The sequence below is a fragment of the Alligator mississippiensis genome, chromosome 3 (assembly GCF_030867095.1).
Source record: "Alligator mississippiensis isolate rAllMis1 chromosome 3, rAllMis1, whole genome shotgun sequence".
Lineage (NCBI taxonomy): Eukaryota > Metazoa > Chordata > Crocodylia > Alligatoridae > Alligator > Alligator mississippiensis.
The window spans coordinates 112,105,375-112,132,818 of record NC_081826.1 but is presented as its reverse complement, the minus strand read 5'-3'; the positions used below and the strand labels follow the sequence as shown (position 1 = coordinate 112,132,818).

The following is a 27,444-nucleotide window of genomic DNA, read 5'->3' as shown; positions in this document are numbered from 1 at the left end:
TCCCCTTCCTGTCCTGCCTCAAGGCTGTCACGGAGCTGAAAGCAAAACCTCTGCTCCCCAGCCCTGCATCCTGCCTGTGCCTGTCAGGTGGGGCTGGGGAGAGATTCTGTGTTGGCTCTCCCTGTCTCCTTGGCTGACAGTGGAGGATTGGGGCATGTGTTGGTAGCCAATCAGGGATGGCCTTTGCATGGCTGTGCTTGGCTGCCCTCAGCAATCTATGGTATGTGGGGAAGCATGCGGGAACACTGCCCACTTTCTGTCCTTGGCTAGTGCAAGGGCAAATATATGTTCACCCACCCCCAACGAAGGGCAAATACATGTTCCGTTGGCTCCTGATCCAATTGATGCAGCTTAGAGACACCTGCACAGATTGGATTGATTCTGCCTCAGACTTTGTGACTATCTGTACTTAGTCCTTGTTAATGAAAAATCCCTTTGCAGGGACCCCTCCATTTTCCTAGGAGACCTGTAAAGCTGTAAGAGTGTACATTTTGATTTTAAACACTTTGCAAATAGCATTTTGCATGGTCTACTTTGAATAAAAAAGTCAACTCTTGTTTCTTACTTAGGCAAAAGTTTAATAAAACTTGAGGGGACTCCTGGCTATAGAAGTGCTGAGCACCACTATTTTGCTCAGTGCCAATTCTTTGAACTGTTATGGTGGCTTCCATTAGATAAACTCAAAGCATCAACAAGCAGTAATATATTATGACTCACAACACCCATGTATGTAAGTGGGTGGGTAATATTGTTTCTATTTTACTGATGGAGAAATTGGCTAGGAATAGAATCAAGATCTCCTGCTTCCTTGTCTCAAATTCCAATTCCAATTCCAGATTGATCACATGAACTAGTATCATCTGCCATGTGTTGGGAAATATGATCTCATGTGCAGGTGGGCTTCTGATCATTTAGGTCTGAAAAGTTAAAGGTGAAAACAGAGAGTCCAGTTCAGTAAATTTCACCTAGGCAGTGACACAAATAGTTGCACTGAAATCACTTTATATTTAAACTAGGGCTGTCAGACAATGAAAACATTTGATCGTGATTAGTTGCACAATTAAAAAAAATAGTCACAATTAATTGCCATTTTAATCACAGCTAAATATTCAAAACCATGTGCAGAGAACTCAAAATTATGCAGGTACTTTGTATGGTTGGGGTGGGGTTTGTGGTGGGGAATTTGTGAAAGTGTGGGAGGCTATGGGTATGCGTGTGGGATTTGGAGCCTGGGGGGGGGGGCGGTCCCCACATGACCTGGCAGGATGCAGGGAACTGTGGGTCAGGGGTGAAGGCAGCAGCAGGGCTGGGGGGGGCGTGGCTTGGGAGTGAGGGGCACACACACACACACACACACACACACACACACACACACACACATACACACAGAGCGACGAGCAGGTAAGTCTGTGGAGGGGGAATGGTGGGGGGAGAGGGAAGAAGTGGGGACAGATCAAGGCCCCCACAGTGAGGGAAGGAGTGGGGCTGGGGCAGGGTGGGGGTGGGACAAGGGAAAGAGCTGTGGGAGGCTTGTTCAGGGGTGCATGTGTGTGTGGGGTGCTCCCTGCCGCTGCGTGCACCTCTGGGGGAGGCATGTGCTCCCCAGAGTTGTGTATGGGCAGGCTGCCCACTGCTAGCTGGGGCTCTGTGCCCCAATGCCTTTGCCTTAGGAGCCACGCAATGCCATGTTGTGCCTCCCATGGCAGGGCAAGCAGGGGACATATGGCATGACCAATGCAGGTCCTGGGGCAAAGGCAGCAGGGTGCAGAGTCTCAGCCCGCAGTGGGCAGCCCACCCTCATCCCATCGACAAATCTGGGGGGCACATGCCCTCCATTCCTCCCTTAGGGGTGCACACAGTGGTGGGGAGCCACACCCCCCCAGCACCCCTGGATGAGCTGCCTATGGCTCCATCTCATGACATGTCCTGGCCCCAGGGCCCCATTCACCCAGCCCCTGCTCCTGTTCCACTCCCTCCTTCTCCATGGGGGCCTCAATCTGCCCCCCTACCCCTTCCCTTTCCTTCACCCCTCTCCTCCGCCTTCACAGACTTACCACTGTGGCGCTGCTCTACACACAGTGTGTAGGCTGTTTGTGTGTGTCTGTGTGCATGCACCCTGCACCCTGCTCCTGTTGCAGCCACCCAGAGCCCATGCTTGGGCTGCCCTGTGGTCCTCTGTGCTGACACCGCTGCCCCACTGGGTGGCCCAGAGGTGGTGGAGCAGAGCCTGGGCACAGGCTCCAAAACCATGCACGCAATTAACGCGTTAAAAAAATTAACGCAAGACCCGATTAATGCGTTAATCGTGCATCTTAACTGTGATTAATTGACAGCCCTAACTTAAACAAGTTTCTTTTTTAAAATCAAAATCAATAAAGTCAATAGGACTACTTGTGTGTGTGTTTGTGTGTATGTGTGTGCAATTGTGCATATGTTTGAGAGGTGGTTTACATTATCATGTACATTTGCCACAGTATGATTTCTGCTATATCTTTCTTTGATCAATATATATTTATGCAGCATATAACTTAATATCATGTGTATGCAAAAGATCCTTCTGTATATTACAGCAGAATAATAATGGTAAACTGTAGAACTCTTTATAGAATATAGTATTCTTATGGAACAGAGTATTGTGAGATAATAAAGAATATTTTAACATGTTGAAATGGAATGCAGTTTTTGTTGAACCAAGGGATTTGGCTGAAAAAGTAAGAGCTTGTTTAAGGTCTGATTACCCTCACGACTTACATGAACAGAGCTCCTATTAATGTCTGAAGAAATTATGCACTCAAAAAGGGAGGATAATCGACATAAATAGTAAAGAGAGTGGAGAGAGGGGAAATATACTTCAGCGGCACTAGAAAGTGCATGGTTTCAGTTTCCTTTGCTATGAAGTCTGCTTGTTAGCAGAGAAGTACCGTAGTGAGGATCTATTATACTGCATTCTGCTACCATGCAAGAAAACACAATTCTGAATTGGGCAAATACTCATTTTGATGTATCATCATCTTGGAGAAATGCCATTTGAAATGAAGGAAAGGAGGTTTTTACTCTGACTGCTCACATATGATAAAAATAAAACAGTTAAACCATGCTGAATACAGGTGGGCAGGGAATCAACATGTCTTAACCTATTAACCTAGATAACATGGCTCCTGTGTGGCTTTTGAAAGACAATTCATTTTGTTTCAGTACTTAATGCAGTAGACATTTTAGTGCATTTTATTGTTGCAGAAAACTCTTACCTCATGCACATCAGACCAAGTCTCTGAAAACTTGCAAGCTACATTTTTGGCATGTGTGGGCAATACAGTATATAAGTGCAAATAGTAGAGAATTTCTTTAGCAACAAATAAGTAAGATGGTGCTATTTCTTCTTAAATGAAGGTCCTGATTCTCACCTTATTCCAACTTTTTTTTATACCTGCCAAAATTTGTTGACTTCAGTGGAATAACTCCTGATTTATCCTGGTTTAAGTGAGAGGGAGGATTAGGTTCACTGAGCCAGATTATCTTCTTATGCACATCAGTTCTACTTCAGTATTACTCCATATGCTATAAAAGTGTTACTTCTGTAGTCTGGTCCCCAGGCACTATCACAATAAAAAGAACTGATAATAAGAGTGTCACAAGCTGTCTCCTAAAATTTGACAAGGTTTCTTATTTGGGTGCTTTTCTGTCAAAGTAGATAAAATCTGTAGATTATAATGTTTGAAAACAAGATTAGAGCAAAATTTTGCAGGTTCATTGGCTATTTTTTTAAGTTTTACATCATTACTCCAGCAGTGCCATAATAAATGAACATATCACATACACAACCTGTAGGTTTTGTAGGCTGAACTCATTGCACACATCAGGGAATCCGTTCACTCCTCCCTACAACAAACTTTCTGAGTACCACCCCTATCCTACTCTATTTGAAGTATTTCCTGCACCTCTTCCATGCAAAGGTCTACCTGTTGTTCTGCAGTTTTGTGTTTCTTCAGTCCGTGTCAGGGGCAATCAGTGTCACCTACTCCCTACTTCTATACTATGGCAAGATCTCTTTGTGTCCCCATATTCTCCTCCTCCGCATCATTATTTCCAATTTGCCATACTCTACCAGCCAAGAACTCTATGTACCTTTTATCCCCCTTTTCCACTATGGCAGGGGCTCTGTAAGCTCTTCATTAACCCCTGTCAAACACCAGCAGCTCCACCATATTCTTCTCCACACTGCATGCCAGGCTTTTTTAATGGCTCCCCACTCTCATTTCCTTTTAGTTGTGTCATGGATTTAAGTCTTTTAGAGTGTTAGCATTTTTATTATGCATTGGGAGTAGGCCTGTGTGAATAGGGAAGCACTCGATTCAGATTTGGCTGATTCGGAGGACAGTGATTTGGGGCACTGTCCTGAATTGGCTTCAGAAGATCCGGTGCTCATTCAGAGAGATTCGGCAATTTGGCCATAGACTATAAAGGGGAATCACTGAAATACCTATAACCTTGTCATTTTTGTCAGATTTGGATGAAAACAGATAGCCCCTTCTGAGGGTGTGAAGCCTGCAAAGTTTCAAGGAGATAGGATCAGGGGTTTCTGGGAAACTGCACCTCAAGTTCTTGAAAGCAAAACTCATGTCACTTCTGTGTTTTAAAGCAGAGCAGGATGAAAACAGCAGGGATGATAGCCTGTAACAGGGGACTTTCCCGGTGCTGGTTAGATCTCTGCCTGCCCACCTGTTTCTGGGCCAGCCACCTGCCCCTCTTTTGCTCAGGCAGAAACAGCTCACAAAAGGGACAGAAAGACTGCAGATAGAAGCTTATGTGCTGTTTCTACATCCCTCCCCCAGAGCACTGTGATTGGAAGGAGACTCAAGAAAAGATCACAGCCACTGGCCAGCTACAGATGTCAGTCTTCCCCCATTCCCTCTTCTCAGTTTTTCTTCCCCGAAAGACTGTCTTTAGAATCTCTGAATCTTTTTCAAATCAATTTGGAGGGTTTTTTTGGTTTCCTGATTCAATTTGGATTTGGTGATTTGGCCTTCAAATTGGGCCGAATCTTTTCTGAATCAAATCAGTGACCGAAGCTTCGTACACCCCTACTGGGGAGGATGGGCAAAGCTGAGAAACAGGGGAGGAGTTGTGTTACGCTGGAAGATGTTAATGGCTGCCATCAAGTGTTTGATCAAGTGTTTCCTTGGTTACAGAGCTTGATTCATAGATTCATAGATGTTAGGGTCGGAAGGGACCTCAATAGATCATCAAGTCCGACCCCCTGCATAAGCAGGAAAGAGTGCTGGGTCTAGATGACCCCAGCTAGATGCTCGTCTAACCTCCTCTTGAAGACCCCCAGGGTAGGGGAGAGCACCACCTCCCTTGGGAGCCCGTTCCAGACCTTGGCCACTCGAACTGTGAAGAAGTTCTTCCTAATGTCCAGTCTAAATCTGCTCTCTGCTAGCTTGTGGCCATTGTTTCTTGTAACCCCCGGGGGCGCCTTGGTGAATAAATCCTCATCAATTCCCTTCTGTGCCCCCGTGATGAACTTAAAGGCAGCCACAAGGTCGCCTCTCAACCTTCTCTTGCGGAGGCTGAAAAGGTCCAGTTTCTCTAGTCTCTCCTCGTAGGGCTTGGTCTGCAGGCCCTTGACCATACGAGTTGCCCTTCTCTGGACCCTCTCCAGGTTATCCGCATCCTTCTTGAAGTGTGGCGCCCAGAATTGCACGCAGTACTCCAACTGCGGTCTGACCAACGCCCTATAGAGGGGAAGTATCACCTCCTTGGACCTATTCATCATTCATCTGCTGATGCACGATAAAGTGCCATTGGCTTTTCTGATGGCTTCGTCACACTGCCGACTCATGTTCATCTTGGAGTCCACTAGGACTCCAAGATCCCTTTCCACTTCCGTGCCACCCAGCAGGTCATTTCCTAGGCTGTAGGTGTGCTGGACATTTTTCCTCCCTAGGTGCAGCACTTTGCATTTCTCCTTGTTGAACTGCATCCTGTTGTTTTCTGCCCACTTGTGCAACCTATCCAGGTCTGCCTGCAGCTGTTCCCTGCCCTCCGGCGTGTCCACTTCTCCCCATAGCTTTGTGTCATCTGCAAACTTGGACAGAGTACATTTCACTCCTTTGTCCAAGTCGCTGATGAAGACATTAAAGAGTATCGGTCCAGGGACTGAGCCCTGCGGGACCCCACTGCCCACACCTTTCCAGGTCAAGACCGACTCATCTACCACGACTCTTTGGGTGCGACCCTCTAGCCAATTCGCCACCCACCGGACTGTGCAGTCATCCACATCACAGCCTCTTAACTTGTTCACCAGTATGGGGTGGGATACCGTATCAAAGGCCTTCCTGAAGTCTAAGTATACAACATCCACCCCTCCTCCTGTGTCCAGGCGTTTCATAACCTGGTCATAGAAAGAGACTAGGTTGGTCTGGCATGATCTGCCCGCCATAAACCCATGCTGGTTTCCCCTCAGCATAATTTGCCCTGCTGGGCTCTCACAAATGTGAGCCTTGATAATTTTTTCAAAGACTTTACCAAGGATGGAGGTGAGACTGACTGGCCTATAGTTGCCCGGGTCCTCCTTCCTCCCCTTTTTGAAAATGGGGACCACGTTAGCCCTTTTCCAGTCTTCTGGGACTTGGCCCGTGCGCCACGAGCATTCGAATATTCCCGCCAGTGGCTCTGCAATGATGTCGGCCAGTGCCTTCAGCACCCTCGGATGGAGCCCATCTGGGCCTGCCGACTTAAAGGCATCCAGTTCTTCCAAGTGACTCTGCACCACCTCAGGATCTACGTATGGAAGTCTGGCGCCTTGCTGCTGCCTCTCTACAACCCCAGTGAGAGACTTGTCGTGCCCCTCACTTAGGAACACTGAGGCAAAGAACTCGTTGAGGAGTTCAGCCTTGTCCCCCCTATCTGTCACCAATTGTTTCAGCCTTGTTGAAGTTTCTTGATCTGCTACCCAGATACATGGGTCTCCATGGGTCTTCATTGTGGCTCCATTAAGATTTAATCTAATACAATGAGATTTTGCCTTCAAAAGCTAGGAATTTAGGAATTTGATTGGAGATGGCATTCAAAAGTTATCCCATTGCAGACAGAAAGGCAGAACAACAGAGAAAGGTCATTGTGGTTAGAATAAGACCTTGAAAACAGCCAACAATCTGACGCAGGTCTACATGTCATAATGAAGTGCCACATAGACATGACCTGATTGCAATAGAGTGTCAAGCAGGGTTCATGCATACCCCGCCCCCCACTTTTGCATTTTCTGAGGTTTTTTTACAAGGCATGTTTCTTATGTATATAATTAAGAGACAGGGTTCTAGCAGACAGTGAATAGCCATTGGCTATGTCTCTTTTGCTCTGGTTTTGATTGATGACAGGATCAGAACAAGACTAGTGAATGTCCCAGTTGAGCATATCTCCTTAGTAGTTTCCAGTTGAGGACTTTTGTAAAACATGAGCGTCAGCTTAGTTCACAAAAAGCTCACGTATGTGATGCATCTATTCTCGTACAGTAGAACCAGAAGAAACTGACATAAAGTGTTTCTTTTCTTCTGTAACTTTCATTTCAAACATACCAAATATTTCATCATCATTATTTGTCAAAAAGGTTCTTTTCTTTCATCACCATCATCCCAACCTTTGTCTTCCTAGAGTTAGATGCCTACTTTGCATTGGAGCCACCATTTGACCCTTATTTTCAGAAGAGATTCATGATTGTGGGGGCCTTAATTTCTGTGTCCAACTTGAGTCAACTGTTGATTTTGAGAAAGTGCTGAACCCTGACCTGGAAAAATCAGGTTAAGGCGCTGTAAGTCACTTAGGAAAAGAAGCATCCAGAATTATTGGCCACTTTTGAAAAATTAGGCAGCTGAAATTGCTGCTGAGATAAGAATTCAAGACCATTACTATTATTATTATTAGTTACTAATAACTATTCAAAATAATTATGAATGAAGATTACTTTTAGTAGTTTATAAAATGGCTCTCATGTTGTAAAATAATAGATTAAGATTGTTGCAATCCTTATAACAGTGGTGGAATGACTCTCCCTGAGTCTCATCCTGATAAGCCTGGCTTCATACACCATCCCTTTCTTAGGAATTGCATTAAAGTGCTTCACTGGTGTAGGTGCTTGTACCTTGGTTGTAATTAGTCTTCGATGTTGCTCTTGCGCCTCTTTTCTGTCTATCTCTGTCTGTCCCTACTCTTTCTTAATAAACTCCTATGTACTTTGTTCAGAGGCATCTTAAAAAAACCTGCTGTACTGCACAGTTACATGTGAGTTCAATTTGATTTTATTTGCATAAATTAAATGGATTTTTTAAAACCATATCATTTCACTTTTTATGATCAGCAGCATCCTCAGCATTGCTGGAGTGGGCCTTCAAAATTTGCCCAGATACTACCTGTTCTGTACTTCTTTTGTGTGCAGAGGACTCTAGTCTCTAGTGCTGTCTGTCCAGCACATTTTCCTTAATTCATACACACAAAATTTTAGAAAAAACAAATCGTCTTTGTGCTGAGTTATAGCAGCCAAAGAAAAACTCGTGAAACTAGTTCACTTAGATGCATCTTGCACCTTCCTTTGGTTAAAAAAAGCCATTTCATTTTAAAATAATGTAATAAAAACACCACTGTCAGGCTGAGAATTTGCCTGCCAAGTTTCACCTTAGAACAGTTTTACCAACAAGTTATAAATCCCTAAAAACTGGAGTTGATAGCAAGAATATTGACAGGCCCTTATCTAGTGAGTGCTTCTCTGAGGTGGCCCTTAAATGGACTGTTTCAAAACAAAAAAAGGCTGATGGTATACAGTCAATCAGTCATACCGATACATTCAGTCATATGTTATAAGCAACATGTTAGTTTATTTGTTTACCTACATGTATTAACCACCAGGGTTTGTATATTCTTAGCCTTCCTTTGATTCTTTTTTTAAAAGACATGAATTCTGCCATCTGTAAGCATTTCTACACTGACCATGCCTTTGGCTTTGCCAACATATGAAATCTATAAAGACTTACTTGTTGATAAAAGAAAGAGCTAAAGACAATTGACACTGTCGTTTGAAGTTTGTGGCATTTCATGCTAATTTAGTGAGGTAGACATGGAACAGCGATCTAGAATTGTGTAGGAGAACTTGCCTGAGGATGTAAACCTGAACAAATTTTGTCCTTTTACTCTGTTTCATAGTCAAGAAATATAATATGATTTTCATTAGGTTCTGATGAATTGCAATTTTAGTAAGTGCAACTCCCGTATTGGTGTTTGCTGCCACTGCTACATATGGACAATAATTTAAGAAGACTGCACTGTTTGCCTTATTGATGAAATAATAAAAGACAGTATCTAATAATGTCACACAGAGATAAAACATTCCTACTGTAAACCTAAATCTCTGCTTGGACCTATATACAATGTCTTTCACAATACTGTTGGCCAAATTTAAGCAAATCTGGCTTGAGTGCTGGCTATCCTAGAAGAATAAAATCAAAGACTCCTGGCTTCTGTTTCTGGCTGTGATAGACTGACTGACTTTGTAACCTTAGCTGAGTTACTTAACCATGGTGGTTTAATTTATCTACTAATCTGTAAAATAGGGATTAAAATACTTATCTGTCTCTTCAGGATGCAATGAGTCTTACCTGATGTTTGGAAAACCATGAGATCCTCAGCTGAAAGGCACTGTGTAAATTGTTACTATTCTACATTTTTAAAAGGTAGAACCTGATTTCTCAATACAAAAAAGTCCATGAACCAAAAAGCCTCCACTGAGTAGGAACTCAACTGTTTTGGTACAAGGACCTTGGTAAATCTCAGATCATTGGCTTGTTTGGTCCATGAAGAGTACACAGGACTTGTCGAGGCTGGGACAGCCAGTGCCATTGAAAACTGAGTCAAGTTCCTCACAGAGTTGAGGTCAAAATTCCTCGGACAGTGTAAGACAGTAAAAGACATTCAGGCCAGCACAGTCACCCAGTTTATTCAGGAACAGCAGTGGATCCAGGAAGACTGTCCTTTGAAGCAGTGAAAGATGGAACTTCTCTCTGGGAGCTTGGAGGAGACTCCATCCTTGTTAGGGTGCAGATCTTCAGAAGACTACCCATGCAAGGCACTATGTAGTGGGGCTCTTTTTGGGGTGATCAGGGATTCAATAAAAGTAATAGTGCAGGACCTGAAACAGCAAACCTCAGTGGGTACATTTTCCCCTGAAACTGAATTTTGCATTCTGTAGTCTAGCCTCTCTTGCTGTGTTGGTAAAAATCTATAGACAGGAATAATGACAAATGCTTAATATGTTGAGATGCAATAAATGCTGGATTGCTTGGATCCATCACTACATAGCCATTATTCTGAAAACAGCCCCATGACCAGGTGCTCTCTTCCTTGCCTGTGGAGCAGTCACTTGTAGTAGTGAAAAGTAATGCAAAGCTCCAACCTTCTGATTTAACAGTGGTTTGAGTATGCAAAGCTCAGGGCAATGGAGAATCTGGCCATCAGTGCTCACGGATCCAATAGGAATGGTCACAGTGTGAGAACACCGTGAAATTAAGAGTGCAAAGGATATTAATCCATTTGTGTTCCATGCAGGAGTTGGTCATAATGACAGTCCCTTAACATCATCACCCTGCAGGAGTTAGCTTGCCTGCACATCTGGGAGCTCCCAGTGCTCCTGATGCAACCCAAGGCTCTAGCTATAACGCCACAATAGAGTCCTACCTGATAAATACAATGATATTGTACCTGATAAAAGTACATACCCACTTGTATTTGTATTTCAGCTATCACAGTTACAAACTGTAGTGTCACAAGAACCAATAGGGAGCAGAGAATAGTTTAACATCCATCAAGGGATGGTAACCACAGGAAAAAATACTGCTAACAGCTGAGGAGAAATTACTAAAAGTTAAATTAACAATCCATGCTAGTACTGTAGCATGCTGCATGATGATACCGAGGTCATTTTATAAGGGCAGCCACTACACTTAGAAATGCCCCACCCTTGAGGGAGACCAGGATCTTATTTTCATATTTCCTGTGCTTTGAAAAATAAAGTTTAGTGCAGTTGTGCAGAAGTTCAAGGAGATGTAATGGCAACCTGGTTGGCATATAAATATAAAATTTTACTTTGGACCCTGCATAATTACTCAGTCAGCTACTTTAACATAGGTGAATTAGCTTTGTTTATATACCACAATCACACCTTGGACTGCAGTGTAGACATAACTAATCATCTAGGTCGTGATTCTCAACCAGGGTGATGCAGCAACCTGGGGTGCCTTGAGATCCTTTCGAAGGTACCACGAAGTGCCACACAATGTCGGTGCAGTTAGGCACGCAAACATGATTCACATGGTACAGACAGACAAAAAGTCTGAGGCTGAATTAATTCAGTCTTTGCAAGTTAGTCTAAACTGCAGAGAATAATTGAAACAGAAGGGAACAGACATTTACCTTTGATTCAGGAAATGCAGCCACAAGCCTGCAGTGGCTCAGGCCAGAAGCTTCCAGGTGCCTATGGGATTTATAGTTCACAGTTGCAGCCAGCAGTAAGTTTGAGGAGGGGCTGTTTAACCCCCCACCCTGGCCCCAGACCCCAGCTTGGGTTTGTCTGGTGGAGGGGGGGACAGTCACCCTTAGCCCCCACCTATAGATTGGGCTGCATCCCCAGCCGGGCTTGCCCCTCCCCACCTACTCCCTTGTCAGTCAGCCCTTACTGCTCCAGCAAGGGAGCAGAGGGGTGGGGCCAGCCCAGCTCGCTGGAGCAGACAGACTGGCCCAGGGCTGGAAAACATGCTGGGATGCTGGGGGACTCTGATTTAATGTCAACCAGGAAGGGGTCTGGGACAGAAATTTCATAAACTGGTTTGACCCAAATCAGTGAAGTGTGATACTACATTCAACCAGGTTTATCTTAAACCAGTTTCAGCTATTTTGAAACTGGTTTACATACACTGAGCTTCTGTTCTGTTACAGTTTTAGCCAGTTTCTGATCATGTAAACCAGTGTATGTGTAACTTCTGTCCCTAGCCAAGATAAATCCAGAGATTTCAAATAGGAATTCTTAGCGTCTGACCTGTTGTGGTCTTTCTGAGTTCTTAGCATCAGGAGACGTGCTCTATTATTTGTTTGTAGTACAAAAACAAGTGAAAACTAAGAGCTGGTATTTTCCAAGGGGTGCCTTGAGCCTATCAAGGGATGCTTTTAGCTTGAAAAAGTTGTCCTAAACCATGGAGGCTGTGATGGTGGTTATGGTCTCATGGCTCAAACCTTTGCTAGGGATATCTAAGACTTGAATCTTTGCTATGGGTTTTCCATCCTTGTTGATTTTCATGCATCTTTCCCATGTCATGCAATCACAAGTAGCAGCATAAAACATTTGTTAAGCAAGATTTTAAAAAATAAGGTTTTAACATGAGACCACTTAATCCATAATTCCCATGGTTTGCCTTTCAGAAACATTAAGCGTTGGCTTCATTGAGAGTTGAGCAGTTCCTTACAGGGAGTTTTCAGAAATTTGTAAGAAAAGGAATTGGAAGTGGGCTGGTACTAGAAATACAAGGAATGGGAGTGGGTCAGTGAATACTTCCTGGGACAGCACCACTTCCTCTGTGTCTGTGGACCGTGCTCTTGGTATTCCATTTGTCACTATCCCTCCCCGTCCAAGCTGGTACAGCTGGAGGAGAGAGAGGACTCTCATTTGCGCTGGCCAGCCTCTTCAAGAAGTAGTGCATCACTGGGAATCCCACCCCCTCTTCGATCCTCGCTGCCTCCTGTTGGCACAACCGTTCTGTCACAGCAGAGCCATTTGCTTTGGATCACATTGGACTTGCCCAGCGGCACCTCCTTTGACATGCTGGAAAGGGACTTACCCCTGCCCAGGCAAGACAAGTTACAACATTGAAAACTAGTTTATTTTGCTTGCTTGTTTATTTTGTTTTTGGTCTTTTTCCCCTCCTCTTTTTCTGCATTTTGAACAACACATGTTCCTGTGGAAGATTATGGGGTTTCCTGGGGTTTACTAAAATAGCCAAATGCTCCCAGTGATGAATTAATCCTCCTGTGCTCTGTTTTGTTCCATATAGGTTCTTATTCCACCCTCATCACTGTATTATCTGAGAGCCCTCCAGTTGTGCATTAAGCGATGTGACGAACATCTGTCATGTGTGGTTCATTCTCTCTCTCATCCAGAGGGAGAATTGTGTGAGCAATGTGTAATATTTTGTCTCGAGAGGGCTTTTTCCTTAACATTTACATGCTGCTGTGTGTTTATGTTAGAAGAGGCAAGATTGGAGAAGTGTGTTTTGCACTTGGAAGGTAGTTAGGTTTCTGATGGTACTGAGTTCCTGTGAGAGTTTTCCTCACCTGCACAGGAACATATGTGGGCACTTAGGGAGTGGAAGGGAGTCAAAGGGAGGGAGAAGGAGAGGGCAGGGGAAAGAGAAAGTGTGTGTATGTGCATGTATTTGGTCTAAGTTGTTTGCCAATTGTCCTTCCTCCCCAGATACTTTAACTGAAAACAAATTTGGCTTGTTTACCAAATACCTGAAACAAGACTCTCATTGAAATGAATGGTTCATTGGGTTATATAAATGTAGAAACAGAGACATACACCTAGACAAATGAATAAGCACAGGGCTGAGGTGTACGTTACAACCAGCATTAAAGAAGCTGCCTCAGATAGGTCACACAGTGTTAGCTTTCATGTGGAGCCACTTAAATCATAGTTAGAAATGAAAGATAGTGAGAACTATTGAAATGTGTGTATCTATGTATGGAAACTGATAGCTTAGGATTCAATGGTCCATCTTTAAAGATTTCTGGTACTCTGAAGATCCACAGAGTTTTGTGTAAAAGCAGTCAAAGGATTTTTTCTTCTTTTTTTGCCTTCTAATACTTTACTGCAGGTTTAATTGCAGCAATATTTCAATGCCAAAGAGAGTAATTTGCAGCTTGAATACAGCATTAGATCTGCAATACCCTACATTTTAAAACCTCAGTATAAAAATGAGCATTTGGTACTAGTACCAGTAGAATTCTCATTTCCTGTTCAACTTTCAAAGAAATTGAAGTTAAATGTCTATATTAACGTTTATAAAATTTTAGGAGTGATTCCCTTATTACATAATTAGCCTAAGCACTCTGAATATCTGTATATCTGCCGATTAAAAACATTACTCAGAACATGCCTTGGAACATCTGCATTCCTAGACAGAAAAACCTCCTAATGTGGCCCTGGGGGAGAGTGCTCCATTTTGACAGAATATAGCTTTCTTGGAATACAGTTATTACAATTCATAATTGTTCACTTTGGAAAAATATTAGAGAAAAGGATCTTGTTAACAACAACAAAAAAATCTTTTCCAATAGCTTTAAAGTCATACTTCAGATCTCCACACCTGGGAATGAAGGTAGGCAAGGGATTTCAGATGGAGTCTATAATGAGAAGGAACTAGGAGGTACTCTTACCACATACAACTCCTAAAACTGCTTCGATGGTGACAGTAGGTGTCCCAATGATGAGAGTCAGATATTGGGTTTCAGCTGATGAAATGTGAGCTTATGCTAAATTAATTTGAATGTAATAAAAGCATGAAGTGTCCTTCTACTGGGTTAAATGACTGCATATTTGAGTTAAGGTTAGCGAGCTGTGGAATTTCATAGAATCACACATATAAAATGGGTGGTAAAATAGATATACAATCTAACTGGTCTAAAGGTATCACAGCAATCCACATATGCTATTAGGTGTTCTACATGCACACACAGGCATATTCACATATGCTATCTTGGAGAAGTGCAGCTCAAAGAATTGGAAAGACCAAGCAAGTGATTCAAGAAGAGGCAAGAATATTACATAGAAAGCACAATATCTATTCTTGTAATCAGGAAACAAAAAAATCCAATTCCAAAATCTGGCATATAAATTGATCCAAATGTAATCTCCACGTGCCCTGAACATGGGGGAATCGGTTTTTCCATTCCATGCTCTCCATTTGAATAATTTTTGGTCTATGTTGATTAACAGCCCTTATTTAATTGAGCATATCTTGAGTGCATATGCATTATATTTATAGCAGATATGCCATGATATAGTTTTTGTTTTTTTTAATGATGCAGCATTGCATTCTTGTTCCTGACTGCTGCACTTAAAAAATAAGACCAAACTGTCATGGTGCAAAGAAGCTTTCACCATCCACTTTAGAGTAAAGAAATAGAAGAAAAAAGAAAAAAAAAACTTGCATACTTGTGCTGCTTGAAAGACGAGAACACTGTTTCACGGGCATTTTGAAACTTTGACATTTGTTTCCATTCTGCATCTGAATTAAAATGACACCTTGTGAATTTTTTCATGAAACCCAGAGTGAGATTTCTCCCTTCACATCTCAGGTGAAAGTTCAAGCCACTGAATTACTAGCTATTCTGAGATGGGCGTTTATCTTTCCAAATTGCTAAGGTGTTTGTCTAAGGAAACATCCCAGTGGTTTCATCAAAACCTTTAAGTTTCTGCCAGAAGTTTCAGTTTCAATGAACCTGCATTTCTGATGGAAGAGTATCAGCCAATTCTTGATCAGCTTTAATTCATGCACATAAATGGCTCACACTTGTGTTACATAAGAACCTAAGAGAGGACTTACTGGGTCAGACCACAGCTTTATGTAGCCCAGCATCCAGTCTCTTACAGTGTTAGAGATTGGATGCTATAGGGGAGAGTATTTATACAGTACGAGACACCCAACAATTTCCAGCATGTAGAGACCTAGAAAGTCCTAATTTGGAGGCTTTAGCCATACTATGATTTACCTTACTTTCACATACCATTTTTTCCCAAAAACTGGCTGTAGGAAATTGGAGGGTATGTTATATGTGAGGAAATATGGGAATGGCATTTTCTGCACCGCGCAAAAGCAAAAGTAAAGTCTGCATGCTATCTACAGGGAGCAGAGCAATGAGCAAGCTTGGCTCCCTAGCCCCTGTTACTCAGTTACTTACAAGGACAAATATTTTTTTTCTTCATTCTGCATTTCAAAACAAGGTGCTTATCTTATTCTGGGGGCACATTGAATGTGAGAAAATATGGTAAATCTCACTGATGGACCTATCCTACATGATTCTGTATAATACTTTTTTGAGTCTGATTCAATTGTCTGCCTCTGCAATATCTGTGGCTGCACTGAGCAGCTATACCATCTAGGCCAAAGCTCTAGGCTGTAGCCTGATTTTTAGCCGCCCCCGACCCCTTCTAGGGGGCTTTGGTTTCAGCTTTTCCAGTTGGTCCTCAGAATTTTTGCATTAGGTCAGGGGTGTGGATGTTTTCCACAGGCTTTCATGTGTATTCCTCTGATCCATAACCCTCCCAGTCTACTAGATAGTGCAGTTTTCGTCATCTCCACCTTGAGTCCAGAATCCCCTTAACTAAGTCATCTTCTTGGCTGTGAACCATTATGGGTGGTGGAGGAGGTTGAGATCAGTGGGGAAGCAAGTTTCCCCATGTAGGGCTTAAACAAGGACGTGTGAAATACCAGATGGATTTTCAGTGTTGGGGGAAGCTGCAATTCCAAGGTGATCATATTAATTTGTTGGGCAATACAGAAGGGGCCTGAGTACCTATGATCTGGTTTCTGTGAGGGCTGGTGGGTACAGAGGTGTCCTGTTGACAGCCATACGTTTTGTCCTATTAAGTAAGCAGGTCCTTGCTGCTGATGTTGGTCCGCATATCACTTGTATGCTTCTTTGTCTTTTCCAGATGGGCTTTTAGCTCCTTTTGGACCCCTGCACATGTTGGACCCAGTCTATAACTGCAGGTATCAGAGTGATGGGTAGGGCAGGGTATAGCTGGGGGTGGAACCCATAATTGGCAAACAATGATGTCTATGCAGTCAAGGCATTCATTGACTTGTTGTAGGTGAACTCTGCGAGCGGGACCAGTTGTTCTGCTCGAAACTGAGGTAGCACTAGAAGTATTGCTCTATGATCTACTTTGTTCTCTTAGCTTGGCATTTGGTTTGTGAGTGGTATGTGGATGAGGGCTGGGCATGAACTCCCAACAGGTGCAGGGCTTCGCACCAAAATTGTGAAACAAACTGGGGCCTGAGGTCAGAGTTTACATGGTCCATGAGACCATGGAGGTGAACCACATGGTCCAACCATAATTGGGCAGTGTCTTTGGTTGAGGGAAGACCTGTGCATGGGATAAAGTGGGCCATTCTGGTTAACTGATCTATCACTATCAGGATTATGGAGTATCTGTTAAATTCAAACAGAAAGAGTCTGGAGGAGCTCACACTCTGCATGGGTCTTTTAGTGCAAGTGCAAAGGTTGCAGGAGTGGACAAAGTCTTGGACTGTCTCATGCAGGCATGGCCACCAGAAGTATCATGCAACCAATCAGCTGGTTTTCTCTGTTTCCTGAAAACCTGCTAACAGTGAGTCATGGCTCACACAGAGCACGGTCAGTCTGGCCAGACCTGGAGGTACATAGATCCTATCTCAAAAGGAATATGACATCTTTCCATACCTGATGGGGTTGTTGATAGAGGGTGGTCTGCTCCTCAGGGAAGATTTTCTTTTGGGTGGCAGCTTGGAGCAAGGTTAGCAAGTCTGTTGGTTGTGTGGCACTAGTGGCATTTTGCAGCTTCAGAATAGGGCTGGGTTCTGCTGGCACCTGCACTGGGCCAGTATTATATCCTGCCTTTCAGGATAGGATGTCTGCTTTTCCATTTCTGGACGTGGGCTAGTATGTTAATTTGGAAGTTGAGATTGGAGAAAAACAGCGCCCAATGCAGTTTCCTTTGATTGAGACCTTTCGCCTTATGGAAGTATGCTAAGTTCTTGTGGTCTGTGAACACCTGTATCTTGTGCTGCACTACATCTAGGTAATGCTGCTATTTCCTGAAGGCTACACAGATGGCCAGGAGTTCACAATCCAGGATCTCCTAATTCTTTTCTCTTCTGATAGGGAGGTGGCAGACTGGGATGAGGAGCTGTGCCACACAGGCCAGGAACCTGGCATCAAGGCCACAGCCTGACACCCAGTCACTCAATTTTATGATATAATGATTTTATGATATATGATATTATGATATCCAGCTTATCTTGTTTATAGGGAATAAACAAGATAAGCTGGAAGCTGCAGCCTGTGAAAAGAACTATCATCTGAATGGCATCACAGAGACCTGGTAAGACTGATAAGCGCTTATGACTGGAATGTCAACATCGAGGGTTACACTATGTTTCTGCAGGACAAGGTTGGTAGAAAAGGTGGTGGTATTGCCTTGTATGTCAAAAGCACACATACTTGTTCCCTGATTCAGAAGGAAGAAGACAGAAAAGCAGAATACATTTGGGTGAAGATGAAAGGTAAAAGATGCAGCACCGATATACTGGTTGGGATTTATTATAGGTCACCTAATCAGGAAGAGGAGGTGGATGAGGCACTCTTTAAGCAGGTGACAAATCTCTTCAAAAGCTATGGGAAGGTACTGATGGAAGACTTCAATTTTCTGGACATCTGCTGGAAGAACAGTGCAACCAAACAAAATGTCAAGCTGGTTTCTAACTTGTTTGGAGGACAACTTTCTGTTGTAGAAATTGGAGGATACGATTAGGGGATCATCTGTCTTGGATTTTGTCCTGATCAACAGAGAAAAATAAGTGGAGGATGTGAAGGTGATAGATAATTTGGGAGGAAACATTCACAATATGATAGAATTCATGAGGTGAACAAAATTAGCATGCTACTTTTCAAAAAGGTCAATTTCATCTGACTTGAGTTATTAAGCATGGCGTCATGGGAGGATAGATTGAAGGATAAAGGCAAGGACCTGTGGGGACAAAATCAGAAAGGGAAAGATAAAGGATGAGCTGCAGCTGGCAAAGGAGGTTGAGGACAACAAGAAGAGGATCTATAAATATGTTAACCAGAAAAGAAGGACCAAGGAAGCTGTGAGTCCTCTGGTAACAAGCCAGGGGGAACTCCTAACTGAAGATACAAAGTAGACAGAGCTACTCAACAGCTGCTTTGCCTCAGTCTTCACAAAAATATTAAACTGCAGACAGACACCTAATAAGGATTATCTGGATAAGGAAGGGGGCAAGCTAAGAGAGGACATAACAGAAGAGATGGTCAGAAAGCTTTTTTTGGGTCTGAATGAATTCAAGTCAGCAGGGTTAGATGAACTTCGTACCAGGATACTGAAGGAACTGGCTGCGGAGAGCTCGGAGCCCTTGGCAATGATCTTTATGGAGCTGTGGGAGACAGGCCAGGGACAAGAGTACTGGAAAATGGCCAATATAGTGCTTCTTTTTTAAAAAGGCAAAAAAGAGGACCCGGGATACTACAGACTGGTTAGCCTCAGCTCAATACCTAGGAAGTTACTGAAGCATATCTTACGGAAGGCCATTTGCAAGCATGTGGAGGAGGAAAGGGTGATCACAAGCAATCAGCATGGATTTATGAAAAACAAATTATTAAAAAAAACCCTTGATCTCCTTCTTTGACAAAATAACTAATTGGCTGGATGAAGGGAATGCTGTAGATATAGTGTACTTGGAATTCAGCAAGGCTTTTTACAATGTCCATCATGACCTTCTTATAACCAAATTGGAGAAAGATGGGCTAGATAAAACTACTACAAGATGGATAGAGAACTGCCTCAATAGCCATAAGCAAAGGGTAATTATTAATGGGCCTATGTCAGAATGGCAGGAAGTTTTGGGTGGGGTCCTACAGGGGGTCTGTCCTGGACCTGGTGCTGTTTAATGTGTTTATTAACAGTTTGGATGTTGGCATAGCAAGCTTCTTGAGGAAGTCTGCAGAGGACATTACATTGGGAAGTATTGTAAACATGTTGGAGGATGTGAGCGCAATTGAGAGGACCTGAATAGATTGAAAAGTTGGGCTAGAGCTAACAGGATGACATTCAACATAGACAAAGGCAATGTGCTACATTTTGGGAGGCATAATCAAAAGCACAAATGTACAATTGCAAGTTGATTGTAAAAAGCACAAGTTGATCGAGAGTAGGTTCAGGATAGACATCAGGAGGCACTACTTCACAGTCAGGGTGGCTAGGATCTGGAACCAGCTTTCAAGGGAAGTGGTGCTGGCTCCTACCTTAGGGGTCTTTAAAAGGAAGCTTGATAATTACCTAGCTGGGGGTCATATGAGCTTAAACTTACCAGGGGTCATATGAGCCCAGTATTCATTCTTGCCCAGGGCAGGGAGTCAGACGTGATGATCTGCTCAGGTCCTTTCCGACCCTATGTCTATGAACCTATGAACCTATGAAAATGGTTGGCACCTGTCTGGATGGCAGAACTATGGAAAAGGACTTTGGAGTCTTTCACTCAATATGAGCGTGATGCAACTACACACAAACTGAATGTGGTTTTGGGCTGCATCAATAGAAGCATTAAGTGCAGGACATGGGAGGTGATATTTAGGTCTCAACTGGAGTACTATGTGCAGGTCTGGGCTCCACATTTTAAAAAGGATGTGGAGAAGTTGGAGAGGGTCCAGAGGCAGGTGACAAAGATGATAAATGGCAAGTCATATGAGGAGAGGCTGAAGTAGCTAGGAATGTTTAGCTTACAGAAATGGTGCTTAAGAGGGGATATGATAGCAACCTTCAGACACTCGAAGGGCTGCCATAAAGAAAAGGGAAAGCACCTTTTCTTTCTTGCTGCAGGGAGGAAGATGACCAATGGCTGTAAGTTTTCAGTAAAGAAAGCTTAGATTGGATATCCAGAAAAAACTTCTTCACTGTGAGATTAGCAAGGCAGTGGGATAGACTGTCTAGGGAAGTTGTAGTAGACTCTTCATCTTTGGAGGTGTTTAAGGAGAGGTTGGACAGCTGCTGGTTGGGAATGATCTAGGCATAGCTATGTCTATGTTCTACTATGGGTATTTCCCGTGCTTCTGGGCTTTGCTGGTTGTTTCCACACCCCATTCCTGTTACACAAGTCAGGATGTTTTTAAACCTTCCTCAGAGGCCTTGGGCGTTAGCTCCCGCCAAGGCCAGGGACTTCAGCTTCCTTTCCTATATCCTTGTGACAAGGTATTTAACAGAATTCACAGGTTTGTTGGAATCTGACAGGCTGCATCATGAGCACTTCTGCTGTAGCTTCAAACTTGTAACCTTGGGACATCAACCATGTGCCTTAGCACCTGGCCACCCCAGATGCCAGAATTTCAACTGGGGTGTGCCAATGCTCTTGCTGGGACCAAAGCCAGAGGCTAAGGGTATGACTAATTACCATATTTGGGGTGAGGAAGGAATTTTATTCTATGGTCAAATTGGTACAGACTGTGGGGGTTTTTCCTTTCTTTTGTAGTGGGGAGTGTAACCCTTTACCTGAGATCTCTTGAGCACATGACTTAAAGAGTTAACAATCAACCCCTTTAACAGCATGGGTTCTAAAACACTTCCCTCCTCTGCTCTAAGAAAAGAGATGAAAGAGGTGGTGTGGGACAATGGAATCTGTCACTGGAAGTTTTAAATGTACATTAGACAAACAGGATGGTTTAGACAGATACTCTTGCCTTGAGTAGGGGGTTGGACCAGATGATGTCCTGTGCCCCTTTCAGCCCTATTTTTCCACAATTCTATAAATTAGTGCAGGGCTTGGCAATACATAGGCTGGATACAGAATGCAGAGCCATTGGATCTGGCCTTCAGTGGCTTAGACTTTGCCCATGTTGTGCTATGCTGTGCTGTGACTGGGTGGCTGGGTACTTTACCAATGGCTGGGTTTAGCACTGGCTTACCTTTGACCTGAGCTGGGTGATTCCAATCTGATGCCAAAAAATGTTGCCAACCCCTGGTTTAGTGTATGTCCAAATCAATCTGAAAAATTCATTCTGTTTTGCAATTGACATTATAATTGTAAACTGCCTGTGCCCTTCATTTTTTGCATTGTAGCCTCCAACATGATGTGGACTACTCAAGCAGTGATGCACCTACCTGAGGGGCAAACAATGACAAAAACCATTAACAGTCATTAACCTTGATGTTTCTCCATTTAAATGGGTCCACTCTATAACAATAGGCTGGCTGTAGTCCAGAGAAACCATTTCCCTATAGTGGCTGATAGGATTCTGAGGCTGCTGAAGAGGTCACCAGTCATGGAAGCAAGAATTCTTTTCATCGGTCAGCTGAAAGTCTTCCATAATTAGCAAATGTATCCTTTTGTTCTTCATGCTACCTGTGCCATGTCTCCTGATGACCTTCTGAGAAAAGCTCATCCTGATATTTCAAAAAGGCTTATATTGAACTGGCTTATTGCAACTTTCATAGACACAGGAATAAGTGGCAATAGGGAACAGTTTGGAGAAGGTCTGAGGAAGCCAGTCTGTGTGCATAAGGCTAGAATGGTGCCTGCAGTTGGACCAGTTCTATAAACAGACTGAGTTTAGTTTTGGAAACTAAACTCTTGTGTACTACCTGCCATATATTATATAAAATGCCACTGGTAAAACTTATGTGGTTCAGGTGACCCATACCTTTAACATTATGAATGCTCTTGGTGGATTACAAATGTATAGGTTGTCCTACAATAAAAACTCTTTATGCTGCTATCAGATTATGACCCCTCATCCCACTATGCTGTTAGTGAGCATTAAGGAGAAAAGAGGAATTCACTACTGTATAGGACAGTTACATTTTTTGGCTGAGTTCTTTAATCCATGAATACCACCTGGAACCATAACAACAATGCAAAGTGGTATCAAATCATCTGGAGGCAGCTAATGGAGAATTCTATATGTGAAGAGGAATCCTTTGTTGACAAACACTGTAGCCATGTATCTAGCTCTTTTTGCAGCTACCCCACCTCTTCTCTGCAGTGTAAAGTGAAACAGAGGCCCAGTCGAAGACATAGCAGCACATGGGCAGAACAAAATGGAAAGGTATGCGATGGATGTGGGAGCTTGTCTAATGCCAAGGCAGAAAGACCTTAAAGAGTTTGAGGCCATTAATTAAAGCTGTTCCTATGCAACATATCCTGAATCAGAAAAATTCATTTTGTCTTTCTGCAATCTTTTTCTTTCAACTTTATTTTAGCACTACTTGAATGAAGTGGAGAATCAAGGCTTTAGGCATATAGAGTGGCTCTACTGTCCATCTCAACAGTAATCTAAGCATGTGCATGTTCAGCATGTTGGGCATGCTGCTGCAGGATACAGTTTGTTTGTCATGTAGGAATGGTCTAAAGTATTTTTAGATTATCTGTGAGGGTTGAAGAAACTTACATATAATTTAAATAAATTAAAAATTGTTCCAAACAGCTCAGAAGATTGGCTGGTGAAATCAAATCTCATTCAGGAGAAATTAGATAATTGTAAATCTTGTTGCCTCTGGGACTCCTACTGAATTTCTGTCTTCCTTCTTTGTTATTACTAATAAAAACCATTACCACTCCTTTTTGTGGCAACATGTACATCTCTACGCTCCCTGCTTCTGTTCCTGCCTATACTTCAACATGACAGAAATGATAGAGATTGTTTGCCAGATATTTCTGACTTGAAATTCAAAATCTGATTTGGAAGCTTGTTTTAGATGAAGAATGGGAGGGTATGAGAAAAAATGAAATATGGGATCAAGTATTAGTAATCAGCAAGTTTTCCTTTCCACTCAGTATGGGTGAGAACACTGGGTTCAGTTTTGTTCACTATACTTCAAGAAAGTTGTGGAAAAATTCTAGGAAGTCCAGAGGAGACCAACAAAATTGATTACAGGTCTAGGAAACAGGATATATGAGGAAAGGTTGGAAGAACTGCAATTATTAGTTTAGTGAAGAAAAGACTGGGACTGGGGGTGGGGGTATAGATAGCAGTCCTCAAGTATAAAGAGGGTTGTTATAAAGAGGATGGTGATCAATTGTTCTCTATGTCCACTGGGGACAGGACAAGAAGTAATGGGTTTAAACTGCAAGAAGGGAAATTAAGGTTGGATATTAGGAAGACTTTTCTTACTATGAGGATGCTTAAGCACTGGAACCGATTACTAGAAATGTGGAATCTCCATCACTGGAAGTTGTTAAGTGCAGGTTAGACAAATAAATGTCTGGGATGGTTTAGATAGAAATGATCCTGCCTTAAGGAAGGGATTTGACTAGCTGACCTCTGCTGGTCCCTTCTAGCCCTATTTTGCTATGATTCGTCTCAAATGCAAGTCTGTGAGATTGAGACCTGAAGTTGTGGTTTGGCTTATTGTAAATAAGGCCTTTATACAATATCCTATTGTGGGCTTAGATTTTGACTATCTCAGCTCTCCCTCATCTCCCAAACTGAAAAATTTTCAGATGTGGAGTTTTGATTTAGTTTTCTAAAAACAATGCTATTTATAATCATGTCATTCAGATTGTTCAAATCAAAGATAGGACTTATAAGTCATCCACATACTCATGTGACCTAGCCTCCACCTCCCTTTGTTCTCTTCCCTTTCCCTTTTTTTCTCCTTTTCCTTCTTTCTCTTTTTTTCTTTTCTCCTTCCCTTTTTCTTTCCCACTTCTTTTCTCTCTTCTTCCCTCTCCTCCCCTCCCCTTGCTGGATGCAGTTGTTTTTGCCCATGAAGGACGAACAACAGTACTCGTAAAAGCATTGTAAAATTCATATGTAATCCATTACTTATTACTTCAGTCTAAGAAAGAGGGAACTCATTTTGCCTAATTTCAAGCCTGCTCTGACATTGTAGCTTTGTAGGGCTGAGTTAGTATTCTGCCAAGGAGAGATTGCGGAGAAAGTAGAAGAGATTAAAAAATCCAATGGAAAAATAGGGTGAAAACAGGAACAGATTGTGGCACAATGAAAAAGAGAAAGGCTGCAAAAGAAGCAGAGAGGGACAGCAGTGGAATATAAAATATCTCAAGTTTTGTATCTTTACATACAAAAGAGATGTATATCAGCTCATAAAAATCAAATGCAATGTTTTTTCCCCACTGTAAGACTAGCTGGAATTGATCTTCCTATTTACTATAGTAATCTTTGTAATATAGAGTTTACTGTAATTCATGTTTTTTCCCATCTTATTTTGGATAATGAATTATATGCTTGCCATCTGGCCTACCACTGAGGTTCTCATGGAATTGTCCATCAGCTTTGATTTCCCTTTGCTTCAGGGATTTAGCAACTATTTATTTTCTAAAAAGTGATGTTGAAATGCTATGGTTATAGGTCAATGCAGATGGTTAGCTGGTTACTCTTGAATTGAACAGTAAGAATTCACATACTGAGTGAATCACACCCGGATGTATCATGATCTGTTAATAATTAGAAATGGATTAGATTGGAACACAACCTATTGCTGATGGAAAATGATCATATGTACTCTGCCATACCACTGAAATTTGTAATCTGTCAACCATGCACAGTCTTCCTTGTATTATTTATCTCTTTCTATGCTTTGTTTCTGTGGTTGTGAGCATTGAGGGTCAGAACCCAGTGTCAAATCAGTGAACCTAATGGAAAGGGTTGGGTCTATGTTACACAGTTTGGTTTTAAAAAGACTCATTATTACTTGGACACTGGATGAATAATGCCTGTGATAGTGGAAGCAGTCTGCCAGGCTGGGAACATTGTAAGGCAGATGGTTCAGGAAGAGATTTTCTGGCCTCTCCTGAGGATGGTTGTCCACCATATAAATAAAATCAGCTTGTGTGCATTATAAATCATACCTCTCTTACCGTCCTTGTCCTAGGCTTGGACATACCATATGCAACATTCACACAGCATTTTGATCAGATGCTTTCTCATCCTTTGTTAATATGGTCTCCTTTCTACTCCTTCACTAGGCTTTTTGGTTTAAGTCACTGGTTTTGGGATGAGTGCAATTGCAAGAACCAGACCCAGTGACCTAAACTACGGGCAGGTTGTCTGCTTGTTGTTGGAGACAAGTTGCTTGGAACCTTAGTAGAATATTTTTCCTGCCCTTGTTCAACAATCTATTATCAGTCTCTGAAATAAGAGATCCTCTGATATCTCTTCTGACTGCCTTCATAATGGCTCGGATGCTCTGCTCATTTCAGAGAGAGAACAGGCCTTAATCTCCCTCTTAGACTGGACATAACCTTCATAGAAGATGCGATGGTCAATGGTTTATACAATATGTTCAGCCCAAAAAGGCAACAAACATCTCCAACTAGCCCTTGGCTTCCAGATTAGGGAAGGTATCTGGCACAGTAAGCACATAAAGGAGAGATTTAGTCATGGTGACAGCTGTTCTTCTAATGTATCCATCAAAAAGTTGCTTCACTATGTCTTTACTGACTGAGATCTGCACATGGAAACTTAGATCCTGGTCTACAATGCAGTGGTTATCCCCATGCTCCTCTATGGGTGTGAGACATGGGTGACATATCGAAGCCATCTTAAGTGCCTGGAATGGTTTCATCAGTATTGCCTCAGGAAGATCCTTTGAATCAGATGGTAAGACCACTACACCAATGCCAACATCGTCTCTGCAGCTAACATAACCAACGTTGAGGCAAAGCCCATAAAACATCAACTCCGCTGGGCTGGCCACTATGTGTGGATGGCTGACACACCTCCCGAAGCAAGTTCTCTTCTCTCAGCTCAGTCATGGCACAGATTGGATTCTTCCACCATCTTAAAACTCACCAATAATCCCACTCCCCGGCAGACATCATCCTCATATTGAGGGATAGCCGAAGACTTCTGTATTTTCCAGACAGCTGAAAATACACAAGCAAGGACATGAAGTTTTGGCTGTGAAAATCCAATCTTTATTAGCTTCCAGATGGTAGAGATGAAGGCTGAATTTACATTAAAAAGATTCAGAGCTATAATAAAGATATGATCTAGATATACAGTAAATTTATATTAAAAATATTTACCATATTCAGGAAGGAGAGGAAGGTGGGACAGGATTCTATGTATAATTCTTCAAGTCTGTAGGAAGTTAGACCCCTGTCACTTATTAATTGGGCTTGTAAAACTGCTGGCAAAAATTCTTGCAGACAGCCTGTAGGATATGATCTGTAAGATTATTAGCCCAGATCAAGTAAGCTTTGTAAATGAATGACTACAAACTGAGAATTACAATGAAAATACTCAATATGATCTAAAAGGCCAGTGGCAGGCTGGAACCCTGGCAGACACTTGTTTTGCAACCCATGATAAAAAGGCCATTGACAAAATAAATTTGAGATTTCCTTTGTGTGACTATGAACAAATGAGCAGAAAATGCAGAAATTTGGAAGCTTGTAAAACTCTTCTTATAAAGCCCTCAGAGGAAATTGCATTTTAGAAATCACCTCTTTGAGGAATAAGGCAGCTAGAGAAGTAGAAGTGCTGAAGAAGTCCAATGGCTGGAAACTGAAGCTAGACACATTCAGAATAGAAATGAGGCAGATTTTTGTGACGGATATTAATCAACTTACTTAGGGTATGGACAAACTACAATTATACCATGTTAAAAGGGGG

At 42.5% G+C, this 27,444-nt stretch overlaps 1 long non-coding RNA gene across 1 annotated transcript; it reads right to left on the bottom strand.

The window, feature by feature from the left end:
• On the bottom strand, positions 1-26,906 carry LOC109283897 (uncharacterized). The gene is made up of 3 exons (XR_002091219.2): positions 26,856-26,906; positions 26,620-26,693; positions 1-917 (listed from the first exon to the last, which is right to left on the bottom strand). It is a non-coding gene; the product is annotated as an uncharacterized LOC109283897 (long non-coding RNA).
• Positions 26,907-27,444: the final 538 nt, after the last annotated feature.